Here is a 16185-nt window from a genome sequence, read left to right as displayed (position 1 = left end):
ACACTAGTGCACATGGTCAAGATCTGAGCCAAGGTCTCCTGGAGACTCGGAATAACAATAGGCACAGTCGGTGCCTGAGCTGGTACTGCTGGAGCATTCCCCGCTGGAGACAGATCATGAACTGGGGCGGTTGGTGGATCTGCAGGTGTTGCCCTAGCTGCTATGCGGGCTATACCCCTGCCCCTACCACTGCCTCGGCCGTGACCTCGGCCGCTAGTGGCCCCAACTGGTGGTACTGATGGTCGTCCGTCCTGACCGGTATCACCATCTATGAGAGAATAGAATAACAGAAATTTAGTACTAGAATCAACAGATTCGCACGACAAGAATTCAAGAATGTGAAGTTTTCCCTAAAGGTTCTACAACCTCCCGAAGATAAGTACAAATGTCTCCGTATCGATCCGTGAGACTCTACTAAACCTTCTCATAACCCATGAGACCTTTGTAACGTAGGCTCTGATACCAACTTGTCACGACCCCAAAAATCGATCTGGTCGTGATGGCACCTATCGTGAAACTAGGCCAGCTAACTCATTTCCAAAACAAACCACATTTTCATTTAAAACATAAGTGAAACTATTTTTCAACAGAATCCCGATAAAAATATAAAATCAAGTTTAGAAAAGCGGAACAATACAAGCCCGACCTCGGGTGCTCACTAAGTCATGAGCAAAATACTATAACTATTCGAAATAAATCAAGAGTAACATAGTCTGAGAATAGCCAACAAATACACTAAGAGGAAGATAAGTAAGGACAAAGGCGGGACTGCGATCGCAAGGTAGCTACCTCGCTATATCTAATGAAAGCCCACGACTGAAATGATCAGCAACCGCTATCGTGGCCCGAGATACCTGGATCTGCACACATGTGCAGGGGGTAATGTGAGTACACCAACTTAGTAAGTAACAAGTCCAAACTATGGACTGATAGGTAGTGACAGACCAAACCTCATCAGATAATACAATCAAACTGTACAAAAAGGTAGACATGCTTACAGTTCAAGTAAAAATTAAGCAGTAAATAAATACAGTCTAAATAGTACGGAGTATAAAGCTCAGGAATCTCCAAGTACCAATGCACAAATAACATGATCAATGTTCTGTTTACCTCCACTCACAAGTGCTCAACCACTCGGTACTGTATATGGCCATCCGACCCAGGGAAGATCCATCCCGAAATATATACACATCACTAACTGCATTCGTCCAATACCGAGGAAGACCATTCCAGCCCTATGGAGATGATCCATCTCCAGGTAGAAATACTTCGAACAAGATCCATCCCTCAATATCATCAACTGCACTGACTGGGGGTGTAAAGACTTCGGAGGGGCTCCTTTCAGCCCAAGCGCTACAACAAGCCAATGAAGGCATAATCAATATTTTGTTGCGGCGTGCAGCCCGATCCCATACTGTCACTCAATATCAGGCTCTTGGACTCACTCAGTCAACACTCTCTAGTGTCACACACACGGGCGCAAAATGTCATAATACTAGCCCAAACAAGAATATGATGTGCCAAATAACAATAATCGAGACTGAGGCATGATATAATATGAATGAACATGACTGAGTACAGAATATAAATGAAGCTAATGAAATGACAGCAAGAAACGACCTCTCGGGTCTCAACAGTAATGGCGTGAAGCCTTAACATGATAATTAGCATGATATACAGTTCATTAACTTAATCACATAATCACAACATAGGTATCAGCAAGAAAGAGTCACTAAGTAGTGCCATGGAATGATCCAGGCCACGATTCTCATGACAGACGCCCACACGCCCGTCACTTGGCATTGCGTCACCTCAATAGTAATCATAGAACACATATTTCTGGGTTTTGAACCCTCAGAACCAAGTTTGGAAGCGTTACTTACCTCAAGCCAAGCGAAACTCAAGCCCGCGACGCCCTTGCCTCTCGATTCAGCCTCAAAATGCCCCGAATCTAACCAAAATCAGTATATTATCATCAATATATTCTAAAGGAATGAAACCCATACGAAAATTATCAATTTAACTGAAAATTCGTGAAATTGGCCTAACCCGACCCCCGGGACCATGTCTCAGAATCCAATAAAAATCACAAAACTGAAAAACCCATTAGCTCACGAAACTACCCATATCAAATTCATCAAAATCCGACGTCAAAAGGTCATCCAAATCCCAAAAATCCATTCTCCAATTATTCTTCCATTTTCCCCAAATTCTCAAACTAAATGATAAAATTCAAGACATAGTTATGGAATTTAGCCCAAAACAAGTGAAGAACACTTACCCCAATCACTCCTCTGAAAATCCTCTCTAAATTCACCTTCTCCAAAGCTCTCTAATGAGATTTTGAAAATATGAACTAAACCCTCGTTTTTGAACTTAAAGATTCTGCCCATACGCTTCCTTCTTCGCGTTCGCGGTCAAAGCCTCGCATTCGCGAAGCACAAAATCATTACCCAATTATTCCTATTTCGCGAAAGCGACTTCCTTCACGCGAACGCGAAGCTTCAGCTGCCCAATCCTTCGCGAATGCGAGACAACCTACGCGTACGTGATGCACAAGCTCCTGGAGTTCCAGCTGCTCCAATTTGTCCCTACAAGAACGCGACTCCTCTTATGCATTCACGATTCGCTAGAATCCAAACCTACGCGAACACATCCCTTGACTCGCGAACGTGGGACAATTTTCGCAAACGCGAAGAACAAAATCTTCTGCAATAGAAACCAGCAAAATCTGCAGCTTTCCAAAACCAAGAATTGGTCCATTAGCCACCCGAAACTCACCCGAGGCCGTCGGGACCTCAACCAAATATGCCAATATATCCCATAACATTATTCAAACTTAATCAAACCTTTGAATCACTCCAAACAATATCAAAACACCAAATCAACCTCGGATTCAAGCCGAAGAACATAGAAACTTTCAAATTCTACAAATGATGCTGAAACCTATCAAATCAACTCCGAATGACCTGAAATTTTGCACACACGTCACAAATGACACTACGAACCTACTCTAATTTCCAGAATTCCATTTTGACCACGATATCAAGATTTTCACTGGAGACCAAAAAATACCAATTTTTCAATTTCGCCAATTCTTACCTAAATCAATCACGGGCCTACAAATAACATTCTGAACACGCTCCTAAGCCCAAAATCACCTAACAGAGCTATCCGAACTATCGCAATTCACATCCGAGACCTTCTACACATAAGTCAATATTTGGTTGACTTTTCCAACTTAACCTTATTCCAAAACAGATTAAGTGTCTCATACCTCTCCAAAACCACTCTGAACCCGAACCAACCGACCCGATACAACATAATACAGTTGAACAAGACATAAAAAAGCAGAAATGGGGGAAACGAAGCTGCAATTCATAAAATGACCAGCCAAGTCGTATAGTTGCCTAAGTCTCACGAGTCATGAGCAAGCTTAGTAGAGTCTGGAGAATCGGTATAGAGTATTGTACATAATTCTCATATTTATAATAAACATATGGAGATGAGGTTAAGTTGTAAATACTTTGTATTTAAATAATTGTGGCTATTTGTGTAGCTCTTGTGAAGTAAAATACTATGGGCCTTAGTTTTGAAATTATCTAGATTTTAGACTAAAGGGGATGTTGAAAATCTTGTTGGGCGGCATCTCCTAAATTTTGAAAGAGTCAATTCTTTTTGAAAGCTAACCTTGCATTTCGTTTAAGGTTTTAAAAGGGGAACTGTCGTCTCTGCTAAGTATTTTTAAGGCTTCAAAATCTTCAAGAAAGGGTTAGCAAGACGCAGTAGATTAATGATGTGAACAACTTATGATTAGCGAATGGAGGATTAGCTACTAACTAATATTTTTTTAATCCTATGTTCTTTAAGTCTTGCCTAAGTAATTTATGTTATCCAAAAGGCAAAACAAAACACTGATCGAATATGGTGAGAGTAATGTTATATACATGTAAAGAATATAGATAATGAAATATTAGTAAAGCAGTAAGGATGAAGAATGACTCTGGTTTGGACCTGAAAGAGGTAGGCCCAATAATTAGCAGGAAGGGACAACAACAGGCTCCAGACTTCAAATGCAATGATACAAGGCTTGGTCTTGAGTTCTTTGAGAACTCAGCAGGCCAACAGCTGTACATGTTCAGAAGAAAGCGAGAAAAACATTAGAAAACAATTCTCTATACATTTATCCATACATGAAATATGCGAGCAAATGACTTAAATAAAATAAAGCAACTAACAATACCTAAATATTATGAAGGTTCATACTAATGGGATGGTTATACATAGCGAATGATTTACATTGAAAATCTTTCGTTGTCATTAAATACTAAACCCAAAGGGAGAAATGAATTTCAATAGATTAATGGCTAAGGGTAGAGTTCCACTCAAAGTCAAAGCCCCGTTTGAATCCCCTGACACTTCAAAATTCCCCAGGGTCTCAAGTCCCAGGGCAATGCTTGTGCCAAGGAGAGTAGCCCAACCAAGAGTTAAACTCTACTCCCAAATACCTCTAATCACTAATGACCCATTCTTCCCCACATATTTAAGTGCCAATTAGGCACTTTCAATTCGAACCAATCACTATAACAACAATATACCATAGAAGTAAATACCCTCCTTAACAGAGTTTCAAAGAGGCATAAAATAGTTTATCTATGCCATCACAACTACATTAAGAACTAAGTAGGTTATTATCATGTTAGACGTTTCCTAAAGAGTTTCAAACATATAATCATGTTACTGCTAAGGGATCCTACATCTGGTACCAAACATCCTTAGGACATAAGAACATTTTCTAGTATGTGATCACTTATGAATACATGTATGCATCTGAATAGCAACGAATCACATCAAACAACAAGTTGATTAAGCCTTGGCCCTTAAATGTACACAGGTTAACAATTCATTGCAGGGTTATCACTATGGTTAATGCTTTTCAACGAGTGTAGGCACAAATTTAGTCTAAGTAGCTTCAGAATGATACTAGATTATTAATCTTAGTTGTGAATCCCAGACTATCAATTGAATAGAGCATTAATGAGTATTAATAGAAATTAAGGATAAGCATCACATTTAGAACTCCTATAGTGATTCTCATTACAACTAGGATTTGAATTTAACAAAACAAGGTAAGTATAAATGTAGTTAACCAAACAAAATCGTTGGATGACTTAGGATCACTAGCATATACAGAAAGGATAAACAAAGATTAAATCATGATAAGTTACTACTGGAGCCATTATGTGAGGTCAAATGGATATAGATGTCATCATATAGAATGTGGTATGCTAGATGTATTTTAGAATTAGTCTCCAGGTGTGCGGAGAAACTTAACTTTAGTATTTTAAATGGGCAAATACATTATCACAACTTGAGAGAAGTTTTATGTTTTTCCTAACATAATATCAATATAAGACAACCCCATAGAAGTCTAACTAATATCAATATGTGCTTATATATCAGTCATTAACTCAATCAAGCAACCAACAGAACTATGAAAGTGCACAAAGAAATGCGAGTGGACTCAGAGATCATGACTAATAAATTAGTGCCATAGAGATCTTTATTAAGAATAGAATTGTACTCCATTAAATTGAATGAATCAATTTTGAATGATTCTCAGACAGGGGATACTCCATATTAAACAAGTTTAACTCAAATGCACAGAATGGAGATGAATGTTTGGACACGGTGGATCCCTATTCGACATACCAACTTGATAACTGATATCCAATAACAAACATAGACATAACTTAAATCATAGAAGATGGCTTGATCATAATGGAACACACACAAAGATAATAGTTACAGTTATCATAGAATTGACCTAGTTATCCTAATGAAACTATATCACATAAATGAGACTCACATATGTGCTTAGCATTGAATACAACCACAAGATTTTCACAGTAATGACTCAAGGACTATTTCAAATTACCATACATTTATGGGAAGGAAGAAATCATCTTATACACTTAAACTTATCATGCTTCAAATGAGTGGTACATGAATAAGCCTTGAGCATTAACATCCATCTTAGTTAAATCATCAGACAATAAACTTTAAAAAATAGGATAGCAGATTTCACTAAAACATGATTAGTGTGATAGGCATAAAGATCATAATAGAACACTAGAGGAATTTGAAGGGAGAAAAAAACAGAGGAAACTATCAAGGCATGTTAAAGAGCTTAAGGGTTTAGGCCATTTGATTTAAAATAACAGTCAATAAAGTCACATGATAATTTAATCAAATTGCTTCAAGACTCATAAAAACATAGTATTCAATCATAAATCATCAACAAGTTCTTAGGAGCTAGAACGAACGATCATGAGCACATGTCAACATTACAAACGAATGTAGTCAGTACAGAAATGGTATATTCATGGTTTCAGACAAAACCGTTAAAGGAAAGGGAGTAGAGGTATATCGACCTCCTTATGGGTTGAGAGAAAGAAGAAGAAAGAGGAAGGGGGGGGGGGGGCAGCTGTGAGAGATACGAATGGATTAGGGTTTGAGAGATTGTGGGGCTTCTCTGGGTTAAGGATGAGGGGATTAATCTGGGCCATCAGGCCCTGGTAATTCTGGCATTAAAAGATTATTATGAGTAATTATATGAGCCATTTGATCATTGTGTTTCAACGCCTGTGATTAGATATGTGAGAGGTTAAAATTAAAAGGAAAGTATGATAAAACATGAGTTGTTTATCAAATGAGTTAATGGTCCAGATTAGATGTGTTTCTTGTGTGTGTGATGAAGGGGTGATGTGGCACGATTCGATCTGCTCAAATGGAGTGGCATGGATTTCCAAAGTGGACAGGAGGGGCTATTAGACTGGGTATTTTCGGATATGGGCTGGTGTATTGAGCTAGAATTAATTTAAATGGTAGCCAACCCTTATTTAATTAGAAATCGTAATTATAGCCTTTTAGCCTTAATACCCTTTGAAATTAAATTAAATAAACTTAATTATTTTCAATATGTACTAAAATTATAAATATAAAATATACCACTAATTATTGTAAATAATTATTTATAAAATACTTTATTTTCTAAATTATAATACTAATTTTGAATTATTAACATAGTAATCTAATTAATCAAAATTTAAGAAGTAATTAATTAAATTAATTATAAAGCCTATGTGGCGTATTATAAAAATTATCTTAATAGTATTAAAATAGTAAGTATATTTGTAATTACATAATACTAATACTAGGTTATTAATTTCAAAACTAACACTTAAATAATATTGAAAAAATAGGTATTTATTGATAGAAAATACTTTCAAAATATTCATTGTAAATTATTAAGTACAAACAAATTAATTTTAAAAGGGAGGATCAAAATTGGCTGTCAATAGCTGCGCTTCTTTGACCGGAGACGACGAAAGAGTTTTCCGGCAAAGAAATTGAAACAAATCCAATTTTGTTCCGACTTAAGGCATGCATTGCAAGAATGACACGAGGATTCTAAGTTGTAAGATTTAGAAAATTTCTTTGAGGAAACTTGGGGAATCATCCAAATTCTGGCTTTGAATTTATTACATACTTCGAATTTAATAAGGATTAGGCCTCATGTAGTTTTGGAGTGAGGATTTTGAGAAAGCGATGCTCGCAGAACCCAGTATCGTATTATGACGATATTGCGAGACTGTCACAATCCAAAACCAATAATAGGTCGCGATGGCACCTAACACCGCTGTTAGGCAAGCCCACAAGTGAAACTACTATTTATTTACCCACTTGTAATATCTAGAACAAAATTTTTCCTTTTTAAGAGAACAAAATAACTAAGATCTCATTGTCACGACCCCAAATACCGGTCGTGATGGCCCATATCAAATTACTAGGCAAGCCAACCGATCAACTAACCACAACCCATTTCCTTTAGTAATAAACCATTTTCAACACGAGTTTTATATACAGATTTCATAACAAACATTTAGAATAACAGAAAATATGCGGAAGGTCATAATAACAATAACTACACAACACCAACAAATCTTGTGTCACGAGTCTAGAGCCTCTAATGAAAGTCCGAACAGCCTACTACATAGATAGTCTAGAAAATACTGAAAAGATAACAAGATAGAAGGGAGAGAACAGGGCTGTGAACGCCATGCAGCTACCTCAAAATCCCCGATAGAAAACTGAACTAGTTGAAAAATGCTCACTCAGTCGCTCGGGCAACTGGATATGTACGCAATGTGCAGGGAGTAACGTGAGTACGCCAACTCAGTAAGTAACTAAAGTAAAAAAGGACTGAAAGCAGTGACGAGCAGTTCAAAAATGCATAACTGGATAATCAACAGAATATCAGGCCATCTTTATAGTTTAAAAATCAGTTTTTCATTATAGAATCACATTTCCAGTTTAAAACATTGAAGTTAGTTGTTTAGTAATATATCCAACAGAGGCTTAGTTAAAAGAAGAGTAAAATCAGTGAAAACATCATAACAAGGCCTCTCGGGCAAGGAATCACTCAGAATATGGCCCCTCGGGCAGCCTCTCAATCATTCGTGACTCGACTCTCGTCACACAGTACTCACTCTCAGCACTCGGCTTTTTAGTATCTCATAATAATATAAATTATAGTAACCGCTGCGGCGTGTAGCCCGATCTGTAATTTATAGTCGACTACGCTCACTGGGGGTGTGTAGACTCCGGAGGGGCTCCTACAGCCCAAACGTCATATTGTTGCAGCGCGCAACCCGATCCAATATACATATCGCTGCGGCTTGCAGCCCGATCCAATATACATGTCGCTGCGGCGTGCAACCCGATCCATAATATATTCATATAATACCCTTACCATTAGGTTCTCAACCTCTCTGAGTCATTAACCTCACAGCCTCTCGGGCACATCAATAGAAATTAGGGATCTCGGCCCAAACAGTCCTCATTAGGAGTAAAGTGATATTATTAGTTTTAACATTTAAACAGGTAAAACATGATTGAGGATATGTTTTTAGCAAGTAAAGCGAGGAAAAATAGTCAAAATTCCCCTAAGGGTTTCTACAGGTCGGCACAAGACCCCAAACATGGCATACAACCCATAATACAGTATAAAAGACTGAGATACGGAATAATATAAGATTCCCAAATCAAATACGCGGCTTAATAGTCGCTATGGGACAGACCCGGTCACAATCCCTACCGGTGCACGCCCACACGCTCGTCACCTAGCATGTGCGTCACCGCTCTTATAAAATCAAGTCAAACATCGGGGTTTTGTACCCTCAATTCCAGATTCACAATGGTAACTTACCTCGAACCGGTGAAAATACTACTCCGCGACGCCTTTGCCCCTCAAATCGTTCTCCACTCACGTAGAATCTATCCAAAAACAGAACGAATACGTCATAATATACTAAGGAAACAAGGCCCAAGTGAAAACAATCGAAAAATACCAAAAATCTCGAAATCGGCCAAAACCCGACCCCCGGGCCCACGTCTTGAAGTTCAGAGATTTTTGCATCAATAGATTCCTCGTCTCCTCACGAGTCTAAGCATATAAAGAACACCAAAATCGGAGTCCAAATGACCCCTCAAATCTTCCATTAAAGGCCTCTAACTCAAGCCCTAATTCTCCATTTTTAGCCCTTAAATCCCATTAATTACAGCCTTAATTCATGAAATTCTACCATATAATTGTGTTTTAAGTCCAAAATCCTTACCTCAACAAAGTCTCTTTGATTTCTCTCTCCAAAATCGCCCACAGCTCCCAATTCCGAGTTCAAAAATGGTTAAACCCTTCAAAAAAATCGCGAAGGAAGAAATATATACCTACTGCCCAGTCCTTTTCACATCTGCGGCACTTTAACCGCATCTGCGGTACCGCATTGGCGGTCTACTCTCCGCTTCTGCGGAATTCACTTAAGGGACCGGGCCCCGCTTCTGCGAAACACCCTCCGTATCTGTGACTTCGCAGATGTAGCTCACCTGACCGCTTCTGCGGTCCCTGACCAAAACCTCCCCGCCCGCTTCTGCGGCTAATACCATGCATATGCGGCAGCGCACCTGCGGTCCCCAAACCGCAGGTGCAAAAACACTAGAAGCAGCAACTTCAGCAGTTGCAATTACACTTTAACTCTTCCGTTTACCATCCGAAATCACCCCGAGGCCCCCGGGAGCTCAACCAAAAGCACCAACATAACCAAATACCTTATTCAAACTTGTTCCAGTCATCAAAACACCTCAAACGACACCAAATCTACCAAAACACATCAGATTCAAGCCTAAGTTTCTAAAATCTTCCAAAATACTCTTTTGATCAGAAACCTAACCAAACCACGTTCGAATGACCTGAAATTTTACATGCACCTCTCAAATGACATAACGAAGCTACTGCAACTCTCAGAATTCCATTCCGACCCCTATATCAAAATCTCTCCTAACAACTGGAAATCACCGAAATATCAAATTCGCCAATTCAAGCCAAATTCTACTCTGAACCTCCAAACCCCATTCCGATCACGCTCCTAAGTCATAAATCACCTCCCAAAGCTAACCGAACTATCGGAATTTACATCCGAGCCCTCAAGCACATAATTCAACATCCGGTTGACATTTTCCAACTTATACCTTCTTAAAAGAGACTAAGTGTCTCAAACCTTACCAAATTCTTTCCGAACTCGATCCGACTAACTCGATACCACATCACGGATAACAAAGCATAATGTAGCAGAAATAGGAAAAATGGAGCGGTAACTCATCAGACGACTGCCGGGGTCGTCACACTCATGCAACCGTAACTGCTCCTTTCTTAACAAAATACCAACATAATAAATACATACACTGTAATGATAGAAATGACAGGTACATCAGTACATGAATGGTAAAGGTCCCCATAACCAGGCGCCACGAATACATGAGTAATCTAGAGAATGTGCAAAACTACTACTACTACTACTGTCTGAAAGTGATAGACAGAAATAATAAACAAGGTAGAGAGAGACTCCGGTGCTGCAGATCGTAGCAAGGAAAGCATCTCACCACTAAGTCTCCATAGATGATTGGCAAGGCGCTCGTATGACCACTGCCAGTACCTGTCTTAGTACCTACATATCAGTGCAGAAGTATAGCATGAGTACGGAAAACAATACGTACCCACTAAGTATCTAGTCTAACCTCGAAGAAGTAGTAACGAGGGGTCAACTTGATACTTACTAAAGGTCAAATAATAATATAAATGCATAAAGTAAACATGGTGAGTGTGCAACAAGTAGCAACGAAGCGAATAATGTAACTACAATAAGTCCACAAATGAGTCTATATCAAATCACTAAACATGTCAAAACCGGCTTCGAAGGCACTAAATCAGTAATTACCAACCAAATTCAGTGCCAATTATTAAGAGCAAAGTTGTCAAGGCAAACGGCCTGATCCCATAGGAATAGTGGTACTTAGTACTGCCGAGGTGAACGACCCGATCCCATAAGAGAAGTGTTACCATCATGCCGAGGTGAATGTATCGATACCATAAGAGTAGTTTATGTCACTGCCGAGGCGAAAGGCCTGATCCCATAAGAGTAGAGAATTTACCTGGCTCGTGGAAGCACTTGCTAAACGAGAAGACACGAATTCTTAGTTTATCAAGTATTTCCCAACTTTTCTAAAGTAAGAGACTAAGTCGATGTCTTACATTTTGATCCTCAATCTCAGTCCTAATCAAGATAAATAATACACACGATAGGAATAAATAGTACAATTAATGGTATGATGTGAGTCTAAGTCTACCCAGACATATCATGAAATATAGCTACGTATGGACTCTCGTCACCTCGTGCGCATGTAGCTCACCACAACAAGTAGCAAACAACAATAATACACCTAAGGGGATAAGTTACCTCATATAAGGTTAGGCAAAAGACTTACCTCGATTCCAAATCCTCAATCCATCCCTTCAACCTCACTAGAATTCTTCAAACGACGTTCAGGACTCCGAAACTAACCAAAAGTTGTATAAACTAAAAAATATGTGCTCAAAATATAATAATTTAGATATTAAAGTAATTACCCAACCCAATTTGGAAAATTCCTAAAATTCGCCCCCGGGCCCACATGCCCGTATTCCAGATATTTTCAAATATAAATGTTACTGATCACCTCACGAACTCAAAATATATAATTTATTCCCAATTACATAATAGATTTTGTGGTCAATTCTTATTTTTACCAAACACTAGGTTCTAACAAAAGTCTTACAATTTTCCTTTAATCTTATGTTAAATCTACCCATAATCCGTGTATTTAGCTAAAGAATTGGTAAGGATCACTCACCTCTTGATGTTGATAAAATTCCCCCAAAAAGGCTCTCAAAATTGTCCAAGACCAAGTGGAAAATGAGGGAAAAGAAGCTAAGTCCCCTAATAAAAGCCCTTGGACTAGTCACAGATGTCGCATTTGCGACATCTGGTTCGTAAATGTGTTGGTCACAAATGCGACAATGGCATCGCAAATGTGAAGCCTGAAAACCTCTGCCACTGTTGCAATTGCGGCCCAAAACTTCTCAAATGCGAAGTTAGGCAGCCCCTAAAAAGCGAAACAAGGGATTGCAGATGCGAAACATGCAACGCCCAAATAACATCGTAAATGCGATGAGATCCTTTGCAAATACGAACCCACCAGTGCCTCCCCAACCTCACAAATGAGCAGCCCTCCTTGAAAATACGAGGTTTGCAAATGCAAGAAAAACCTCACATTTGTGAGACCTGAAGCACCAGACTGGAAAACAGACAAACTGAAGTCATCCCGACACTTCGAACATTGTTTAAAACTCCCCCAAGCCCGCGGGACTCCACTCCAACCATCCACACAAGTCTAAAAATATTATGCAAACTCGCTCACACAATTAAAATACCGAAATAACATCTAGAATCACAAATCAGATGCCAAAACACATAAATTCAATCATGAAACTCAAGAACTTCTAAAAACACATCTGCACGTCTGATTCCTATCAAATCAACTAAGAATGATGCCAAATTTTTTGTACACGTCATAAATGGCATAACGAACCTATTCCGACTTCCAGAATCAAAATCCAAATCCCATTTCAATAAAGTCAACTCCCGGTCAAACTTCTCAACCATCCAAACCTTAAACTTTCTAACTTTCGCTAATTCAAGTCAAAAACAACCTATGGACCTTTGAATCAACATCCAGACACGCTCCCAAGTCCAAATTCATCGTAAAAACCTATTGGAACATTCAAATCTTGATTACGAGGTTGTTTACTCAAAATATTGACTCAAGTCAAACTTGGCCACCTTAGGCCACTATTTTGGAACTATGTGTTCCGATTTCAACCCGAACCCTTCCAAAACTAAACACAGCATCCTCGCAAGTCATAAAATAGTAAAAGAATGTACGGGGAGTCTTAGGGCAATGGAGATCTAGAAAGCAAAACGACCGGTCGGGTCATTACATTCTCCACCTCTTAAACAAACGTTCATCGTAGAACGGGTCTATAATCATACCCGGCGTGCTGAATAAGTGCGGATATCTGCTACTCATGTCCTCCTCGGCCTGCCAAGTCGCTTTCTTGACTGGTTGACCCATCCACTGGACCTTTACCACAGAAATCTTCTTGGACCTCAATTGGCAAACCTGCCTATCAACAATGGCGAATGGCTCCTCCTCATAACTCAGGCTCTCATCTAGCTGAACCGTGATGTATTCTAACATGTGCGACCTATCGGCATGGTACTTCCGGAGCATAGACACACATGAAGATCAGATGAAATTCTAATAGACTGGGAGGCAAGGCAAGCTCATAAGCATCCTCTGCAAATCACCTCAGCACTTCAAATGGGCCAATAAACCTTGGGCTCAGCTTGCCCTTCTTCCCGAACCTCATGATGCCCTTCATTGGCGAGGCTTTCAAGAAAACCTTTTTGCCCACCATGAATGATAAATCACATGCCTTCTAACCCGTGTAGCTGTTCTGCATGGACGGTATTATGCGGAGCTGCTCCTGAATATACTTTACCTTCTCCGAGGCATCCTTCACTAAATCAGATAACTTAGCCTCGCCGGGCTCAAACCATATGATGGGCGAACGACATCGCCAACCATATAAAGCCTCAAATGCAGCCATCTCGATGTTGGACTAATAACTGTTGTACTAAGCAAACTCGGTCAAGGACAAGAATCTATCTCATTACCCTCTAAAGTCAATGACACATGCTCTGAGCATATCCTCCAGAATCTAAACTTTTTGCTTCGACTGCCCGTCATTCTGTGGATGAAGGGCTGTGCTGAGCTCTACTCGGGTACCCAACTCTCTATACACTGATCTCTAGAAATGTGACGAGAACTGAGGGCCTCTAAATGATATGATAGAAACGGGCACACCATGAAATTGAACAATCTCCTGAATATAAATTTGGCCCAAGCTCTTTGAAGAGTAGGTAGTCACTACTGAAATAAAGTGTGTCGACTTGGTCAGCTTATCGAAAATGACTCAAATGACATCAAACTTCCTCAACGTCTACTGCAACCCAACAACAAAGTCCATAGTGATGTGCTCCCACTTTCGCTCTGGAATAACCATCTGCTGGAGTAGGCCACCTGTCTTCTGGTGCTCATACTTGACTTGCTGGCAATTTAGACATCTCACCACATACTCAACTATGTCCTTCTTCATCTGCCACCACCAATAATACTGCCTCAGATCGGGATACGTCTTCGTAGCACCTGGATGAATAGAACACCGAGAACTGTGTTCCCCCTCTAGACTTTTCTCCTCAAGCCATCAATATTAGGAACACATAGGCGACCCTGGAATTGCAGAACACCATCCTCCCCGATAATAACCTCCTTGGCTCCACCCTATAGTATCGTCTCTCTGAGTAACAACAAGTGCGGATTATCATACTGGCGAGCCTTGATCCCCTCAAATAATGAAGACTGAGCCATAACACATGCGAGAACTCGACTGGGCTCTAAAATATCCAAAATCACAAGTCTGTTAGCTAAGGACCGAATATCCAAAGCCAATGGCCTCTCCTCTGCTGATATGAATGCCAAACTACCCGTACTCTTTATCCTTTCTGCTTAAGGCATCCGCAACCACATTCGCCTTGCCCGGATGATTAGAGGATAGTAATATCATAATCCTTCAATAACTCAAGCCACCTGCGCTGCCTCAAATTAAGATCCTTCTACTTAAACAAATGCTGCAAGCTGAGATGATCGGCGTAAACCTCATAGGACACCCAATAGAGATAATGCCTCCAAATTTTGAGAACATGAACTATCACAGTCAACTCCAAATCATGCACGGGGTAATTCTTCTTGTGGGTCTTCAGCTGACATAAAGCATATGCAATAACTTGCCCATCCTTCATCAATACACAACCCAAGACAATGTGCGAAGCGTCACAATACATGGTATACATCCATGAACCGGGGGGCAATACTAATGCTAGTGCTGTAGTCAAGGCGATCTTGAGCTTCTAAAAGCTCGCCCTGCAATCATCGGACCATCTGAACAGAGAACCCTTTTAGGTCAATCTAGTCAAGGACGTCGCATTAGACAAGAAGCCCTTTACGAACTGACAATAATAACCTGCTAATCCCGAAAAACTCCTGATCTCGATCGCTGTGGTAGAACGAGGCAAATCCTGGACTGCCTCAATATTCCTGGGATCTACCTTAATACCCTCACCTGATACAACATTCCCCAACAAAGCCACGGAATCCAACCCAAACTCGCACTTGGAGAACATAGCAGAAAGCTTATATTCTCGCAAGGTATGAAGCATTAATCTCAAATATTGGTTGTACTCCTCCATGCTACACGAGTAAATCAATATGTCATCAATGAAGACAATGATAAATAAGTCAAGATATGGCTTGAACACCTAATTCATCAAATCCATAAATGCCACCGGGGCGTTAGTCAAGCCGAAGGACATCACCAAGAACTCATAGTGGCCATATCTAGTCCGGAAAGTCGTCTTAAGAATATCCGAAGCAGGAATCTTCAACTGATGATACCTAGATCTAAAGTTGATCTTAGAGAACACTCTGACACCCTGTAATTGGTCAGACAAATCATCAATACATGGCAACGAGTACTATCTTGATGGTGACTTTGTTCAACTGACGGTAATCAATGCACATCCGCATACTTCCATCCTTCTTCTTCACAAACAACACCAGTGCATCCCAAGG

At 39.8% G+C, this 16185-nt stretch overlaps 1 long non-coding RNA gene across 1 annotated transcript; it reads right to left on the bottom strand.

Annotated features, from left to right (window-relative positions):
- Positions 1-553: 553 nt before the first annotated feature.
- Positions 554-6558, bottom strand: LOC142181832 (uncharacterized). The gene is made up of 4 exons (XR_012710729.1): positions 4015-6558; positions 1884-1951; positions 1111-1353; positions 554-860 (listed from the first exon to the last, which is right to left on the bottom strand). It is a non-coding gene; the product is annotated as an uncharacterized LOC142181832 (long non-coding RNA).
- Between the last annotated feature and the right edge of the window lie 9627 nt (positions 6559-16185).

The sequence above is a fragment of the Nicotiana tabacum genome, chromosome 6 (genome assembly GCF_000715075.1).
Source record: "Nicotiana tabacum cultivar K326 chromosome 6, ASM71507v2, whole genome shotgun sequence".
In the NCBI taxonomy this organism is placed as follows: domain Eukaryota; kingdom Viridiplantae; phylum Streptophyta; class Magnoliopsida; order Solanales; family Solanaceae; genus Nicotiana; species Nicotiana tabacum.
This window is presented reverse-complemented; position numbering and strand designations above follow the sequence as displayed.